The sequence below is a fragment of the Convolutriloba macropyga genome, chromosome 9 (assembly GCF_964194025.1).
Source record: "Convolutriloba macropyga chromosome 9, txConMacr16.3, whole genome shotgun sequence".
NCBI lineage: Eukaryota > Metazoa > Xenacoelomorpha > Acoela > Convolutidae > Convolutriloba > Convolutriloba macropyga.
Genome location: NC_134476.1, coordinates 14,901,200 through 14,917,414, shown reverse-complemented (window position 1 = coordinate 14,917,414; position 16,215 = coordinate 14,901,200). Strand labels below are relative to the sequence as shown.

At 36.2% G+C, this 16,215-nt stretch overlaps 1 protein-coding gene across 1 annotated transcript in view; it reads left to right on the top strand.

The window, feature by feature from the left end:
• The window catches only part of LOC142345630 (vacuolar protein sorting-associated protein 33B-like), a 227,883-nt gene that overhangs the window by 192,446 nt on the left and 19,222 nt on the right, over positions 1 to 16,215 (top strand). The window lies entirely within an intron of this gene.

The following is a 16,215-nucleotide window of genomic DNA, read 5'->3' as shown; positions in this document are numbered from 1 at the left end:
CCCACTGCCATTCTACCCAATGCAAAAATACCCAATGCCATTATACTTAATACACAAATATACCCGATTGTAACAATAAAACTAATCACTTGATGCTGACTTTGATTTAAAAAAAATTCTCATTTAATGTTCAAAGGCAAAATAGTAAGGCCTAAATTTGCATATAGAGAACTAAGCGAGACGAAATGAGGTGAACTTATAGAACGCTGGCACGGGAAATCTTAAATTAGAACAAATAACTTTGACGACTGAAATGCCGCTTTTCTGTCAAACCGCTATTAAGCTCAAACCACCTTTTAGATAAAAGTGTCTTTTAAGTCAAACCGCCTTCAGCTTTGACCAACGTACAAAGCGGAATTGGCGCAGCGGTTTTTGCACAAAAACAGGGCAGTGGTTCTAATTCTGCTGTAGAAAGACAAATCCTCAAAAAATTGTAAAATGACTTATTGAAACGATCGGTAACAAAAAATTGGGAAAAGTTGAGAAAGCTTGCCAATAGCAGCTATGGTGGTGATGGTAGTGTGTGGAGAATGGAATCTTCAAAACTATTGCACACTGAAAATCCACTGTCCAGTTATCAGCTCTCTATCTCCTTTAATTTTTAAGTAACTCTTTTTTTTAAAAAAAAAACATTTATCCAATAACCCCACAAAACGCATATATATAACAAGTAAAAAAGTCAGGAATGTTTATAGTAAGCAAGTGAACTTAAATATGAGTTATTATAAGTTTTGAAATTGTTTGCGGTGTTTTCGACGTTTTCTTTCAGAAATCTGTATTTCTTTGGGCTCCTGTTTTCCTTTCGGCTTAGAGCTTTGATAAGGTTGAACTTTTGATTTGCAGCACAGAGTATTATCTTCTTTAGAAAAGTCCAGGGTAGTAGCACCCAAATGCCAGCCTTCAACTGCAGTTGTATCTCCTGCTAAGTCATCAGCTGCATCTTTGTTGTGGTTCCAAAGGATATTGACCTTTGACCTTTGTGGGCCAAAGGATATTGACGTTCTCTACCGATTCCGCCATTTTTTTAACCCGAAAACACGTTCTGGGAACGTACGAGGTCATTTCGTCTATCATCTGTAAAAATTCTATGTCTATTTTAGCAAATTTACAGAGTTATTGTTCTTCTTTAATTACAAGATCAAAATAGGCCGATACAATTGGTTCAGGGACGAAACTGAGTGAGGGAATCGTACACAATTTCATTGCTAGTTCGAGTTTTTTTCAAGCTGTGTTTGCATGTTTTCCTGTCGAAACTTTGACACAAGTGAGAATAGCACGCTTTTAACTCAATTGATGAATTTTGTACTGAGAAGAATTTGATTGCCTCCTTCTCAAAATTCAGGAGAATTTTTCCCGGCTAAACTTCACCAGTAAGTTCATTCAAGACAAAAAGAAGCTTCTGATACGAGTTCTCTCTTTTGTTGCTGGGTAGACATAAACACAAGGTGGATAAAGTCCGCCAATCTGAATATGAACTGTGTATATTTGGTATAACGGTTTGGGAGATATTTAGAAAGTTTCGCCTTAGAGTCAAAGCACATTGCTGGTTTTCAGCGATTCTAGATTTTCTTCTGTGCCAAATATCAGCACTCTCTCTTCAGTTGTTCCCCTGTCATAAGAGCAGGTTTTTTAAAATGGTAGGCAGTTCGAAACGTCTGTCTGTAATTGGCAGTTTCTGTTGGTTTTCGGTTGCTTTTGGCGGCTTAGTGTCCAATTTATTGAAGCTCTGCTTGGTAAAGAGAACTGCGTTGAAACAACGGAGCCGATTGGTAATAGACTGCTGTCAAACATCAAAATATTGACTAGATTCTGTTCTGTTCTTGCGGTCTCCTTCATTTGACCAAGAATCTGTTTTGCTTGTAATTGTCGCGGAATAATTTCATGACCATGCTCGTTTTTCTTTGATATTAATTTTTTTGCAGTGTTAATGGCCGTAACTTTACATGTAAAGGAGCTCTGTAAGGAGCATTTTTAATGCGCAGTTCTCTTTTTTCTAATTTCTTTTGAGACTCATGTCCATCAGGTATTAAAGTTAATCTGTTCTGCTTGGGCGCACCCCAAGTAATTTTTGGTCATGTTTAGTGTATAATTCTCACTAAGTTTAAAGAATTGAATAACGCGTCGATTTCTTTCGAATATCATTTTCTGTGACAATTTTGAGTCTTGTTTGCATAAATTGCGTCTAATTAGTTAATTTGTAATTAATTGTAGACTGGTACTTTAATTATGGGATTTACGTTAATTTCAAGATTATAACAGTAAAATTTTTAATAGGGTTGTCTGGCATTGGGTAAATTAAAATGGGGTTTTAAGGCATCGGATAAATTAACATTGGGTATTCTGGTATTGGGTAATTTAGCATATTGGGTTTTTTGGAATGGGATATTATTGCCTGGGGTATTATGGTTCTGGGTATATTGTCCTGACATCAGAAATTTGCATGAGTAACCAAATTTTTTTTCAATGTATAAGAAATTTCTTTTTGCAACAGTGTTTTCATGAATATTTTTCCCGACTCGATACCCATAAAAAAAGGGGTTGTAATTATATGTTCCTTTCAACCTGATATGCTCAGTCATGTTTTTTGATGAAGTATGAACAGATTTGGAGATTCTTGAAGTCTGAATTTTCCTGATAATCCTAAAGTAAGTTTTGTTTATCTTTCTCACGTTTTTTGATGGGAAATTTTGAACTTTGGATAATTTTGTAAACGTTCCAGCAAAAATTCCATTCAGATTTTACTACGAGATTTTTTGCGCTCAGAGTCCGTGAAAAAAAATATTTGGGCATTATATTGTTTGTAAGGACTTTTTTCCAAGGAGGTGCAGTCACAGGCCAAACTATTCTTTGAACCCGGGTCAAGAATATTTGGAAATATATAAAAGATAAGCGGTAAAAAGTTGGCGTTTTCACCGCAAATTTCCTGCATAATTTTGGTTGTGTTGCGGTGAATGCGGCGAAATTATGTAAGTTCACCGCTAGAGTAAGCGGTGAACTTACATATAATCATCACATTTCACCGCTGAATTCAGTTACCGTCCTTGCACGTAATCGAACCTCTCACCTCCTGCATGTCAGTCACTACATCATCCAGTGTGCCACTTGTCACTAAACTCTAGCATATTTGTTTTGAATTTAAATCAAATTCACTATATTTTTTGTAAATCATATGCGTTGAACTTTTGTAAGATTAGCGGTGAATAAACAAACTTCAGCGTAAAATGCGATGATTCTTTTGTAAGTTCACCGCATACTCTATTTGTGATATTATATAAATTCGCCGCTTAAGAAAAGTTTCGAAAAGAGATGTATGCTTATTCGTTGGTAAATTTTCTGTGCGTCTTTTAATAAATGTGTCTTAACTTCGTTGAACAAAAGACAATTCGAAGCGTTTTCTAAGCGTTGAATTTATGTTATTTGACCACTAAGTTAAGTGGTGAATTTGTGTTTTTTCATTGGATTCACCGTTTATCTGACATAGTTTTGACATTTTTTTCAAAGCCGTGAATTAATGTAATTTCACCGCTATATTCAGCGGTGAAATTATGTAATTTCACCGCTACCAGGTGATAATGGTTTTTTTCACCGCATTCACCACTTGATTTATGTAATTTCACGGCATTTTCCGCATTCACCGCTTGTCTTACATATTTCTGCGTTGAACGGCGGTGACACCTCGACCCGGGAATTTTTGTGAATCAATTCGGAATTTTTTTTGCCTCTGAGAAGTTTGATTGTACTCAAAATAATGTGCGAACAACTACTTCTTTGTATGCGGTTGGGCAAAATAATGTTCTTTTTAATCAAGGCCAATGTCTCAAGAAGACCTATAAGATTCCTCGATTTATCGAACAATGATAAATTCCAACAAAATGCATTTTGAATATTCTAGCTTGATCTATAATTGAAGACCCCAGACGAACTCCAAAAGTTATTTTGTAATATCTTGCAAGCATCTTGCAAATTACTTTTTATCTTGCAAGATGCAAGATCCGAACGCTTATCTTACGAGAATTGTAAGATCTTGCAAAAAAACGTCTTAAAATTTGAATGAAGTTGAATGTCTGGGGAAAACAATGCTGAAGAACAGTAAAGCCTCAAAGTGCTGAAGTAATTGAGGATATAATCTATAAACACTTAATCTATAAACACTTAATCTATAAACACTTAACAAATCTAATTTAAGGAGTAGTTTCCTGTCTGTGCTCTTTTTCATGGATATCAACCAATTTGAAACAGAATTGTGATTCATATTGAAAACAAGCTTATTTTTATTGCTATACAGTTCTAAGCATAAGGAGTGCGTTTGTATGCATTTCATTCGAGGTTTGTTGCGAACTAAAATGTCTGGAACTTCTCTGGACTCACTTTGTACACTGATGATTAAACTTGCTATGAATGAAATAATTCCCCTTATACTTTCTCCTTATAATAAACTTTCTCCTTATAATGACATTGAACCATTTTATATTTCCTGGAAAAAAAACAACGCAAATCCAGACGTGTATTAGACAAAATTAACTTTAATGTAAATCAGTACTGAATCACAGACACGAGTCATTTCACAACTTTTGAAGGGCGTAAGAATGCAAACACTCTGCTAAGCCCTGTTATGACATTTAATCCATTTTTAAAAAGCAAAAAAAAACACATCTCACAGAAATAATGAAAAAATGGTCAGGTCACTTTCTTCAGTCTTATTTTGGGCCTGACTGTCGGCTCATGAAAGTTGATTGAGTTTATATCTTTGCCATTTAAGATGACATCTTTCTATCAAATCTTCGAATTGTAGAGATCATGAAAGATCATAATTGAGAACTAAGACATGATTTACAATACTAGAAATAACTGAATGATATACCGATCACCCGGTTAATTATTTGAAGTACTTGGGACTCAATTGTCATATTTTTGTCCAATTTTAAAATTTGATGCCTTCCATCATTTTACGCCATTAATATGCAGTGACTTAATTTACTGCAAAATTGGTTTAGCTGGAAAATGAAATTGCGTACATAACTGAATAAAATTTGCGTTGAATTGTTTATTTGTTTTTCCAAGGCATAACAAAGTATTTTTCATGTCCTCGATGAAGTTTACAATGGGTTCAATAATTCTTACGTTTTGTTTTCCTTTTTTTATTTCACTTCAACTGGTTTTATCCAAAGCAAATTATAGGTAAATTTTTAAAGTTTTTAGACATTTAATGAAAATAGCTTCGGGTTTCATGCAAATCACAGTTTTCTTGAATCTTAAAAATGTGGGCGAAGCAAAAGTTTGCCACTCTAAATTTGTTAATTGTTTTAAAATGAGTTTAGAATCCTTAAAAAAAATAAAATAACCGATACAAATGACTAAATTTCAATAGAAAAAAGTTACACTGGCGCTATTATATCCTCCTTCTTTATGTAGCAAAAGCTACAGAGTTTTTCCTACATATTTACGGACATGACTTACGATTAGAGTAAATTGACATTTCCGATGCTTAGTGAATTTAGTTGCTTTATATTTGAAAAAAAAAGACATTACTTTTATTCACGACACCAATTCTTGAGCAAAAGTCAGACGTATGGACAAAAATTTGTCACTGTTGTACTTACTGTCAGTATTTAGATCATCTAATAACTACGGTAAGGTTAGTTAGGTCGAATTGAAAGCAAAACCTAATTGGTGATGAAACTCAAAATGTATTATAATTGCGCATTGGGAAAATACGTCCCAGGACAAAATATCCAATGCCAAACTGCCCAAAGTAACAAAATACCCAAAATATACCCAAAATTTAATCCTAATGTTGAAATTACCCGAACAATTATTTAACATAATATATAGCTAGTGCATTTGGCCATGCCTCAGCGGCCCGTGAGACTTGATATGAAACTATCACAAGTAAACATGGGTGTAAAACATAAGCTTAATCAAGAGAAGACATGCTTGTAAAACCGAGTGCTAATTTGTAATCGGATTAATGAACAAAAACATCAAAGGGAATAAATTGGGTATAATGCATTGGGTATTTTGGCACATTGAGCAATTTGGCATTGGGTATTTTGTCATGCAACCAGGAAAACAAGTTACAGTTACAATTAACCATAGCACCGTTCAGAAAAACAATTCAATGTTTGAATTCGGCCTTTAGTATTAATCTGAAGCAGAACTATATGTTTACAATACCTAAACTTGAACTGCTTGGCTATTTGAATAAGAAAAATTGTTTTCTTTTTTCTCATGTTTTAAATGTTAGTCACGAAAAAATCATATCAAGGACCTAAGTGCCAGAGTAAATCAGTACTGAATCATTATAAACCGTTAGTAGAGGGAAGATTCAGTACTGATGCATGGAGGACATTGCTTGTGCATTATAATCAGCTCAAATTCAGTGTCCATTTTTTTTCTGAAATTGCAATAAACACTCGGATTTCGCTTTTCATTAAGTTAATTAAGAAATCAGAAAAAAATGAAATTTTTGAAAATATGAAATTCTTACTGAGTGAAGGACGGTGTTCAAAACTTTTTTTAAGGTTGCAGATTTATCAAAGCGAGCAATCTTCTCAGGACAAACAAAATGATCAGTTATACTTTGAGGATTTTTCTATTCTTACAAAGAGTCACTGTAGTTTGATATGTACCCACGATTGGCAGTGTGAATATTACAACTTCTGTCGTCCGTCATTCTGCCAACTCATCTTTCGACAAGACAATGCAGACATTGGAGATTCTAGATCTTTCTTGAAATGTGCGTTTGAAGGATCAGAACAACCTCCAACCAGGTAACAGCTCCGTTTTGCGATTTTCACCAAGCTACTGAAAGTGGGTTGTGTCAAATTATCATTTTTTATTTAAATCAGTTTTTAGTTCAGCAAAATTTTCATTTTCTTCTAAATTTTCCTTTGAAAAAAACAAAGACTTACCAAGTCAATGAAAACGAGGATCTATTCTGTCCCCACCCCACCAGCGTTTTCCCCGCTCACAAATTATGTGCTGTTATATAGCATTTTACAACCCAGGTTTAGGTACGCGCCCTAGACCGCTCTGATCAGACTATTTCCCAGACTTTGCCCTCTTATTAGACCATTGTGCGACCCAAATCCCTCTGATCAGACTATCGTGCGACACAAAATGTCGTGCGACTCTGGTGCGACCCAAAACTTTGTGCGACTTTAGCGCGACCAACCCGTCCTCTGATCAGACCATACTCCAAACTGTGTCCTATGATCAGATCATTCCTGAATACAGGTTATTATAATCCATTGGTATTTGTTTAAGTTATTCAATTCAAACCTATGTACTACTCAGCTTAACACTGAACAACGTAGTTAATCTTGTTAAGGCTAAAAAAATACTTAATATTAAAAACATAAACACAGAGTCATTTTAATGTGCCGGCAACTTTTCTTTTGATTAAAAAAAACAGTGACAAAAAACTGCAGTGGAATAAATATGGTTATAGTTTATGGTCTGTGGTCATATTTTCGGGCAACTTATATCCAGACTTTAGTCTCTGATCAGACCGTAGTGCAACCATTTTTCAAACATTTGTGCGACCAATGATGAGACTATATTGTGACTTTGCCCTCTGACCAGACTGTATTGCGATCATTGTCCAGACCATGATGCGACTCAAGCGTTTCTCGGACCATGTATTTTGGATCGCACCACGCCCCCTGTGTGATACCCAATTGGTCTGGTCAGAGCGGTCTAGGGTCGGTCACCTAAACCTGGGTAGGTAAAAAATAACACGTGTGCATTCGTGGAATAAAAGTTAAATGCGCAAAAAGTTGGGATGGAGGCAGAATAATTACGAAAATTTATAGGATATCGTGGAACACTTTCAACACAATCGAAGGAATTTCCTCGAGCCGTCCTTGCTTAGGGCGGTCAGGAATTTCGCCTCTCGGCAAGCGGGCAAACAATTCAGGTGTTTGCCGCTCACAGTAGTGCCACGCGTTTGCCAAATTGCGGTTACTGCCGGCTGTAAAACAAAAAATCTGATATTCTTTTCCCTCAAAGTAAAGATAAGAAAGCACAAATTTCGCTCTCTTTGGCATAACATCAAAGTCTACCTGGCCGAGCCGTTCCGGCTCGGAATGAATTTTCAAGAGGCTGCACCATCATGCCTTCTGTTTAATTTGTGGACTGTCTTCAGTGGCAAGCCCCTCAGCCAGTTCCGATTTTGCCTTATGCTGAGAAGGATCGCAAAATTCTCAAAATTTTCAAAAAAGCGTTATTTCTTTGATTTTTTGGCCAAAACAATTTTGGCCCGAAAAGCACGTTTTTGGCATCAAAAGTTACTTGAAAATTGATTTTTTCGGACTTAAGCGTTTTTTGGTCAAATTTTTGAAATATTGGGTCAAAATTTCAAAAACCTAATTTCAAGTTTTTCAAAAACTTTTAATTTTTTCGCATTTTTTATTTCTCGCGTGCTTTAGTAACTGCTTGGATGACCGACTGGACTTTACAGAACATCAATTGTTCAATTAGGTTAGCAGTAAACTACTGGTCAAAAGGGCCCCTGTGCCCCCTAACCGCCAAAAAAACGAAAAAATCAGAACAACCTCCAACCAGGTAACAGCTCCGTTTTGCGATTTTTACCGAGCTACTGAAAGTGGGTTTTGTCAAACTATAATTTTTTATTTAAATCAGTTTTTAGTTCAGCAAAATTTTCATTTTCTTCTAAATTTTCCTTTGAAAAAAACAAAGACTTACCAAGTCAATGAAAACGAGGATCTATTCTGTCCCCACCCCACCAGCGTTTTCCCCGCTTACAATTTATGTGCTGTTATATAGCACTTTACTACCCAGGTTTAGGTACGCGCCCTAGACTGCTCTGATCAGACTATTTCCCAGACTTTGCCCTCTTATCAGACCATTGTGCGACCCAAATCCCTCTGATCAGACTATCGAGAGACACAAAATGTCATGCGACTCTGGTGCGACCCAAAATTTTTTGCGACTTTAGCGCGACCAACCCGTCCTCTGATCAGACCATACTCCAAACTGTGTCCTATGATCAGATCATTCCTGAATACAGGTTATTATAACCCGTTGATATTTGTTTAAGTTATTCAATTCAAACCTATGTACTACTCAGTTTAAAATTGAACAACGTAGTATATCTTGTTAAGGATAAAACAAAACTTAATAACAAAAACATAAACATAAAGTCATTTTAATGTGCCGGCAACTTTTCTTTCGATTCAAAAAAAACAGTGACTAAAAACTACAGTGGAATAAATATGGTTATGGTTTATGATCTGTGGTCATAACTTCGGGCAACATATATCCAGACTTTAGTCTCTGATCAGACCGTAGTGCAACCATTTTTCAAACATTTGTGCGACCTATGATGAGAATATATTGTGACTTTGCCCTCTGACCAGACCGTATTGCGATCACTGTACAGACCATGATGCGACTCAAGCGTTTCTCAGACCATGTATTTTGGATCGCACCCCGCCCCCTGTGTGATACCCAAATGGTCTGGTCAGAGCGTCCGAGAGTCGCGCACCTAAAACTGGGTAGGTAAAAAATAACACGTGTGCATTCGTGGAATAAAAGTTAAATGCGCAAAAAGTTGGGGTGGAAGCAGAATAATTGCGAAAATTTATAGGATATCGTGGAACACTTTCAACACAATCAAAGGAATTTCATCGAGCCGTCCTTACTTAGGGCGGTCAAGAATTTCGCCTCTCGGCAAGCGGTCAAACAATTAAGGTGTTTGCCGCTCACAGTAGTGCCACGCGTTTGCCAAATTGCGATTACTGTTGGCTGTAAAACAAAAAATCTGATATTCTTTTCCCTCAAAGTAAAGATAGGAAAGCACACATTTCGCTCTCTTTGGCATAACATCAAAGTCTACCTGGCCGAGCCGTTCCGGCTCTGAATTTTCAAGAGGCTGCACCATCATGCCTTCTGTTTAATGTGTGGACTTTCTTCAGGGGCAAGCCCCTCGGCCAGTCCCGATTTTGCCTTATGCTGAAAAAATCATAAGATCGCAAAATTCTCAAAGTTTTCAAAACAGCGTTTTTTTTTCGTTTTCTGGCCAAAAAAAAATTAGCCCGAAAAGCACGTTTTTGGCATCAAAAGTTACTTGAAAATTGATTTTTTTTCGGACTTAAGCCTTTTTTGGTCAAATTTTCGAAATATTGGGTCAAAATGTCAAAAATCTAATTTCAAATTTTTCAAAAACTTTTAATTTTTTTCGCATTTTTTATCTCTCGCGTGCTTTAGTAACTGCTTGGATGACCGACTGGACTTTACAGAACATCAATTGCTCAATTAGGTTAGCAGTAAACTACTGGTAAAAAGGGCCCTTGTGCCCCCTAACCGCCAAAAAAAACAAAAAAATGTTGCTCAAAAATGACGTTTAGAAAGCCCCTACGCCAAAATTAAAATTCTGTGACCCCCACTACTTTTCGACGGCAGACAACTTTCATTATGGATGTCAATGGTCAAAAGTCAATCATTTCAGAGAAAAGTCAAAAATCACAAAAAAATGTCAAAAATCACGAATTTATGAAAAATGTTGTTTTCTGTGACTTCCAAATTCTCTGAGCGCTATAACACTCCTACATGTGCTTGATCGGTCTGCACAAAAACTTTGAAAAAATTTCAAAAAATTGCCAGCGGGGATCACTTTTCTCAAAAAGTCGCATTATGACCCCCCAACCTTCAAAATCTCTTCTCACAAGCATATTTGGAAGATATGGCCTAGTAGACTTTTTATTTATTCACCATTCCGGGGCCGCATGGAAAGTCTCATCAAAAGTTACAGGCTCAGTTCCGAGATCGTAAAAGTTTTTGCACCCTGGATCCTTAGTTAAAGGAATACTATCTGGCAGGGCCCCTACCCCGCCAATCTGGGGAAAACTTGTTATTTAATTGCGTGAACGCGACCACCCAGCTTTTTCCTTCTATAACTTCAGCACACAGAAGTTTACGGCACAGTATTGAACTAAATATTTATCGAAAATGATCACACAAAGCGCACGTGCTACATGTTTCGATATCCTATGTTATAACTCGTGATCTGTAACTGAGTCATGTCAGTGGGCGGGTGCATAGAGTACGGGGGGGGGGGGGCAAATGTCAGGGATCCCAATTACTAAAACAACTGCCCGAAAACGCTCATTTGTTATAAATGGGGTCTTCCCATTACCCCCCAACCCCCCCCCCCCCCAGCTTAATGGTCAGATAACCTATAGCCCCCCATCATGGTAATTATACCATAATGGGGGCTGTAATTTCGTAGGGAAAGACCTCCCGTATCTGAGTCACATAATATTTCAGTACTGAATCATATAGTATTTCCATTATGATTTTTACTCTGTCAAGAGTTCTGAGCATGGCACTTATTAGACATTCCATGGTAAAATTCATGATAAAATTCCGAATTCTATCGGAACATAATGACCCATTTTTCTGTAAAAACTCTGTATAGGATGCGCCTTTATGCTGAATCCGCTTTGATGAGCTCATTTCTAAAGATTAGTGAACTTAGTGACCCTAAACTGATAGAATAACCAGATTTATAGCAATGAATTAACTTTAATTACATGAGGATGAAATATCTCCATATATTTACTTCTATTTTCATCAATTTGAGTCATGTCAACTGAGAAAGCACTGCAATTTTTTGCGCTGTTCTCATATTTGGATGGTCGAAAATTTTGCCGTCAAAAATATGTTTTTCTCTAACATCTGTATGCTGAAGTAATGGGAAGAAAATAGTTGCACTAGCAATGAAGCTTTTTCATATTGCTGGTGCAACTCATTCATATTGATTAGGTTGTAAGTTTCAAGTTTAGTATTAATTTTTATAAACTTTACACTGCTCTCTTTCATTTTTTTTCTTTCTCATAATTGTTTTCGTTCTCACAATTAGAAAAAATAACTACTTATAAATGTAGTAGATGTAGTGGATTAAAGCTTCAAGACCAATAATCTACGTTTAGGTGAGAAGATGGGGATCTTTTCCGTTTGTGCCCCCGCCCCAGCTTAGTGGGAGCATATTATTTGCTCCCCAGATGCACGTGCATTATATACATAATGATTTACTATGTAATGGCGCATGTTCTTTAACTGGGGGCGCACAACGTACTGGGGTGGTAACAAACGGAAAAGATCCGAACAGTGTAACGCAACAGGAAAATTGCCCAATTTCATCCGAGTTATGATTTTGGACACCGCAATCAACATGTTGAGTCATAAGAAGAAGCAGACCTCTTGTTTTTTCTGATGTCAAACGAAGTGAATTTAAACTTTTGATTTCTCATTTAGCTCCTAGTCGTTGAAGAAAGTAAGGATTCAGCAAACTTTATTTCCAAAAAATTAAGCAATTCCAAGAACAGTAACAATTGAGCTCCTGTGAATATTATTTTATACTAAACATGGAGGTGGTGAAACGAACAAAAAGGACGGCGAAATTTGTAAGAAACCTTAGGTATAGTTTCGGTTTCAAACGTAAGACAGCGCCGCTACGCTCGGTTTATTCGGCATCATCAGTTCAGAGGAACGTTTGAAAGACTCGGTATACTTGGTTTTGGACTCAAGAGAGATTCAGTATTTGTCTCCGAAGATTTGGCATGTTCTGTATTTAAATGTAAGAGGCCATCGGTATGTTCGGTGTCTAAACGTAAGAGATCGCTGGTATGTTTTGTTTCAGATGTAAGAAATTATTAGGGTTTTTTTTCCTATGTATCTCTGAATTGAAAACATACTTCCTAAATTAAAAAAATCTGAAAAAATGGTGCAGAGTTATTGAAAATGTAACATACTTGATGAACATTGAAGAGAATTTTAATTGTTTAATTCAAATTCACTGAGTTTTGGCATACTTTTTTGTAGTTTACAAGCAAAGTTTTTGACAGTTGGTTGCATTCGAAAACAAACCTGCCGACCATGTTTTGCTTCGTCTGTCGGTCTAATCTGTTGTTAAAACTCAAGAGGATAAACGTTCACGGTATTTCTCAACAATTCCGAATTTCTCCTTCTTTTATATAAAAAAAGCGATGAAACAGTCTCTTCTACTTTTAAGAAACGACGATACCGAATCTCTTGCGTGTAAAAAAAAGGACGCAGAATCTCTCCTACGTTCAAAAAATGAAACAAAATTTGTCTTACGTGTATAAACGACAATGCCGAATCTTTCTAATGTTAAATACCGAACAAAAACAATGGCACCGAGTAAAAATCGTATTTTCGTCGTTTTCAGCTAGAAAAAACCGACCTTTTCTTATATTTAAAAAACCAAAGATTTTTCGACTAGGGTGTAGTTGTGTAGTTTCCCGTTGAGATAACTGATTGTTGAGTAGAGTGGACAAGGCTCACTCACAATTTAAAAATATATGATTCTGGATTTATAGTTTTGATTTGACACATAAATTTAGAGTCACAACAACTGATGTTGCCAACAATACAATCCTGTCATCTGAAGGAACCACGCAGGGTTCATTCACAACCACCCGGCAAGAATTGAAAACCCAGGTTTAGACCTCGACTTATGAAAAGACTTTAAAATTCTATTGGGGGTCTTTATTAACTATTGTTTAAGCTCTTCGGCCTAAGTCTTGCATACCAACACGACTTTTCAACGATACTTTAATTTCTGAGAGTCGCACTCATGGTAGCAAATCCACCTCCATATATATATATATATATATATATATATATATATATATATTTCAATTCGTGCCATGGGCACACAAGTTAAGGCCAAAAATGGGAAACCACTTACTATAAATATTATTGGAAGTGAAGCTTTAAAACACTCACGTGCACATTTTGATTTTCCGAACTCTACAGTGCCAGAAGTTAAAATGCCAGAATTTGCTACTTATCCAGAAGTTGACTTCCGTTGACTTTCGTCATTTTAAAACGTGCGCGTTTCGTGTTTTAAATAATATTCTGAGTTACAAAATTGAAATGTTTTGGGCGACGGAAAAGTATAAAGGAACGAACGTGGTTCCTTTACAACTATAAATACACAGTCCAGCACTTAGTTAAAGTCTTTTCATGTGTCCAGGACTTTTCAACTCTAAAGGCACCTACTCTACCAACGTTTATGATTGAGGATCTATATCCAGCAGCTGTTCAAACGATCCCTTTCACTTACGAAGAGGCAGTCGAAAAATGTTTCGAATACAACTCAAAATTTCTGTACAGCCAATTCGGGGGAACCGCAGTTGCCGACTATCTCAGCGGGTTGATTATTTCTCTGCAAACAATAGAGGACATGACTGTGTGGGTCGGCGTAGAGTACAGAAATGATGAATTTATACCAGTCGATCCGGAATCAAACCCCGTTTTTTCCTGGCATAACACAGGTTCCCAGGTGATAAAGGGCGTTTAATTATGTTTCAAACTTCATTTTCTAGCTCAAGATCGAAAACATTCGACTTGAAGACAATTTAGGCTTTTTTCATACTTCTCCTTCGATCATTTCAACAAAAGTTATAGTTCAACAGAAGTCATCACTTACTTCTCGAATAAATCAGCACGAATTTGTCTGATTTATCATCTAGAAACTCAATATGGACGTTTCTTTTGTTTAAAATTTTGCAAGAATTTTTGTTTGTTTTAATTTTTTAAATCGGCATATTCGCAATAATGACTTAAGTTATTAGTTATGTAAAACAGTTGAAAAAAGTTCTCAAGAAAAATGGGATCTATTCTGTTTTGCCCCCCCCCCCCCCCCCAGCTTAAAAAAATAAGCCCACTAATTAGTGGGCTTATTTTTTTAAGCCCCCCAGTCGCACGTGCTATTTTTTTTACATAGTAACGTGCTATATAACAACATAAAATGTGTAACGGGGGGGGGGGGGGGGGTAAAAACACTGGGGGGATGCGAAAAAATGTACCAAAATTAACCAACATCGTTTGAAAGGGGCACTCACAATGTTTCTAACGTAACCTCAAGGAAAAAATTGGCTACCAGATTTTGAACAAATACTCTCTACTCAACAATATACAAGGACCGAGCTGCGAACGATAAAAAATGCAAAGCTATTTAACATTGACGATGGTGAATGCGTTGAATTTGATGATGAATACTCGATGGTGAATACATGATCTACGCTAAACGCGTTGAAAAGAAAATATCAGCATCTTTAATTTCTGGTTTTGCATAATATAGCGCATAGTATAGGTATCTCATAATATAGCGCTGATCTTACATAATTTTGGCGTTTTTAAGTGTTGATTTTGCATAATTATGACATTTCGAAGCGTTGATCAAATATAATTTTGGTGACTCTAAGCCATAAATCTTTATAAAATCAGCGCTTAAATTACCTTTAATTTTGCATAATTTAGCGTTTAATTTAGTCAAACATAGTTTGGTTTTAAGTACAAAAAATAAACACTTAAAATTTTACGTTGATCTAACTTGAGTTAGCGTTTAATTTAGCGTTGGTCCTACGCTGAATGGTTGTGTTTAGCCAATTTTTATGTTCCATGGCCAATTTTTGAGTTTCATTTAAAAAAATTTTGAGTAAATTATTTTTGCCGGAAATGAATTATACGCCGGGTTGAGTGTGAAGAAACAAGGGTTGGAGATTTTGTTGACAGATATCATTTTTTAATCAGACGAGTTGACAAAAAGTTTTTATAGAGAGATTATTTAGAAACGCCAAAATACGTATGTCTACCGTTGAAAACTTAGGTAAGATAGATGCCTAGAACCGAAAACATTATGTAAGTTATATAGTGTTTAAGATAGAGTTTAATCCTTCATCTCTGATCATGATTTTGTGCCCTCAAGATCAGACAATCCCTGACTGAAGCAAATTTTCTGTCAGATTCCCAGAGGTAGATAAGAAATCGCACATAGGTAGATAAGAAATCGCACAAAAAATGGTACGCACAGAACTGAGCGCAAAATTTAAAAAAAAACACAGACAAACGGATGCGAGAGCCACGAAAACAAATTACTCCGTTGTGCATTTAAGCTTATGTAAACAGAAACTCCTCCAGGCAAAGAGGACTAAAGTGAATGGCAAACGCAAAACGAGTCGAAATATTTGCCAAATTCTTTTTTGAATTAAATTCGCTTCAATGCGCTGAATTTTAATTCTGCGTTAAAATGTAAACAAATGGGCACATTCCTCAAATTTGTTCCGCGCATTTCATATTAATTCACTGCTTTTTGTCTGAAACTTTTGTGATATAATATACAGCGCTTTTCAGCACAAATAAACAAATTTTATCAAACGTTTT